Here is a 2,435-nt window from a genome sequence, read left to right as displayed (position 1 = left end):
CGCGATGAAATTTCTTTCATAAACTTGAGATAAGAGGGTACCTTTGTCAGCAACTCAGTGAACGACACAGTGACTTCCAAGCTTTTCAGAAGTTCGACAAATTTGCTGAATTGATGATTGGCCTTAGTATTTTGCAACCGCCTCGGGAAGGGAACCGTGATAGGTATCTCGAGTCCCTTGTTTCTCTCTTCCAATGTATCTTCCGGAGCAAGTTCTGTATCCTTTGGACGCTTCTTACCTCTCGAACGAGGTTTTTCCGGTGATTTATCGCTTAAACGAGCACTAGAAGGCTCTCGAATAAGCTTCTCGTCATCAAAACTACTCGATCGACCAATATACCCATTCGATCGAGTAGAATCTTCAATAATATCACTCGATCGAGTGAAATTTTTACTCGATCGAGTAACTCCATTTTGCTCTTCACTCGATCGAGTAGATAAGCTACTCGATCGACTAGTCTGCTCTTCCTGTTCACTCGATCGAGTGGAAAAACCACTCGATCGAGCACTTTCTTGCCAAAATCTGCTTGATCGACCACCTGAAACCAGTCGATCGAGCACTTGCTTTGCCGTGAGCTCACTTTCTTCGACAGAACACTGTTCATCATCAGTTACAGCTCTCCTCGGGTCTGATTTTTGTAATTCCGGTCCCTCATAAGAACGACCGCTTCTCAGATTTATCAATTTTACCATCTCGTGTGGATTCTTCTCATTTTGAGTCGGTAATTGACCCTGCTTTCTTGAGGATTGATTCATGGCTAGTTGGGCAACTTGAGTTTCAAGTGCCTTTATGGACGCATCTTTCTGTTGATCACTCAGCTGAAATTGCTTTGTAAAAGCTTGCAACATAGACTTAAGCTCACCAATTTCACTCACCCCACCGAAAGATGATGCACCATGGTTAGGAGGAGCAAAGGAAGGAGGCTTCTGGAAGCCTTGTTGATTCTTATGTGGAGGAACATAAGGCTGCTGCTGGTGTAGAGGAGGTGTAGGATTAAGCACATTTTGACTAGTCCACCTCAAATTGGGGTGGACTGCCCCTTGATTATTGTAATAGGAACCTCCCCCTTCCCTATATTGCTGAAAGGCAAGGACTTGTTCCTTCTCTACAAGACAGCCAACAGCAGTGTGGCCGTCATTACTCCCACATCTCTCACATGAAACGGTCTCTCCTCTAGTAAGAACATGGACCGTCTGAGGCTCCCCAGCAGCTTGTAACTCCAACTTGTCAAATCTAGCATTCATGGTCTCCAGCTGAGCCAAAACCCGCTTATCAACCGCATGAACTGTTCTAATCCCATCCCTCGGGTTACCATACTCAGTACTGTGATTAGCCACCTCTTCAATAAGAGACCATCCCTTATCGTCATAAGTATTCTCCTGGAATCTTCCACTGGATGCCGCATCAAGTATGGCTCTTTGATCGTCATGCAACCCATTGTAGAACTGATTAGCTAAAAACCATGGGTCAAAACCATGGTTAGGGATAGACCTCACCAACTTCTTGAATCGCGACCATGCCTCATAGAAACTTTCATCGGGAGCCTGTCTGAAACTAGTAATCTTGGCCCTCAACAGATTGGTGCGTTGTGGACGGAAGTATCTCTTGTAAAATACAAGAGCAAGAGACTCCCAATCTGTAACCCCAACAGTTGTGCGGTCCAAGTCAGTCAGCCACTCCCTGGCTGAATCAGCTAAAGAGAAAGGAAATAGAACTTCCTTAATCTTGTCTTGAGTTACCCCCTTAGTGGAGGGGATAGTAGAACAGTAATCGGTAAAGGTCTCCATATGCTTCCTCGGATCCTCACCTGCCACACCTTTATAGATATTCCTCTCCACCAGATTGATATAAGAAGGACGGATGTCGAATGTATTCCCATCATCAGTCTGGAGATTGAAACCCTTCGGAATAGAGGATGCTTTAGGCACTGAATGACTGGAAAGCTTAGGCATCTTTACTGTAAAAATCAGGCTGTTTTCGAAAAGAGAGTGATGTAGCTCTGGCTCGAAAGTACTCAAGTCTTCCTTTCGTGATTTCCTTTGCAGACGGAGTCTATGCCTGAATAATCTCTATGGCTCCGAATCAGCTGAAACTAATTCAAACCTATCTGACCTGGGCATAAACAACACTGAAAAAAATAATAAGAACGACCTCAAGCAATAAAAATTCCCTGAGACGGATAAAATAAACGGAACGAAAACAAATAGGGCAATTGCCTCCCCGGCAACGGCGCCAAAATTTGACACGTCTGTCGTGTACCTGTCAAAAATAAACTAACTATATAGCTAGGGAAGTCAAGTCGATCTCCACAGGGAGGCAAGATATTTGTAGTAGTCCGTCTATTTTGTCACAAATGGGGGGGGTTGTTTGATTTGTTGTCTAAACTACGAGTTTTGAAGGAAAGAGAAATAAAGGCAAGAGCAATAAAAACAGAG

General features: G+C 44.1%; 1 pseudogene; it reads left to right on the top strand.

The window, feature by feature from the left end:
* Nucleotides 1–1,470: 1,470 nt before the first annotated feature.
* Nucleotides 1,471–1,571, top strand: LOC141636730 (small nucleolar RNA R71; annotated as a pseudogene).
* The last annotated feature ends 864 nt before the right edge of the window (nt 1,572–2,435 follow it).

This window comes from Silene latifolia, chromosome Y, assembly GCF_048544455.1.
Source record: "Silene latifolia isolate original U9 population chromosome Y, ASM4854445v1, whole genome shotgun sequence".
Lineage (NCBI taxonomy): Eukaryota > Viridiplantae > Streptophyta > Magnoliopsida > Caryophyllales > Caryophyllaceae > Silene > Silene latifolia.
This window is presented reverse-complemented; position numbering and strand designations above follow the sequence as displayed.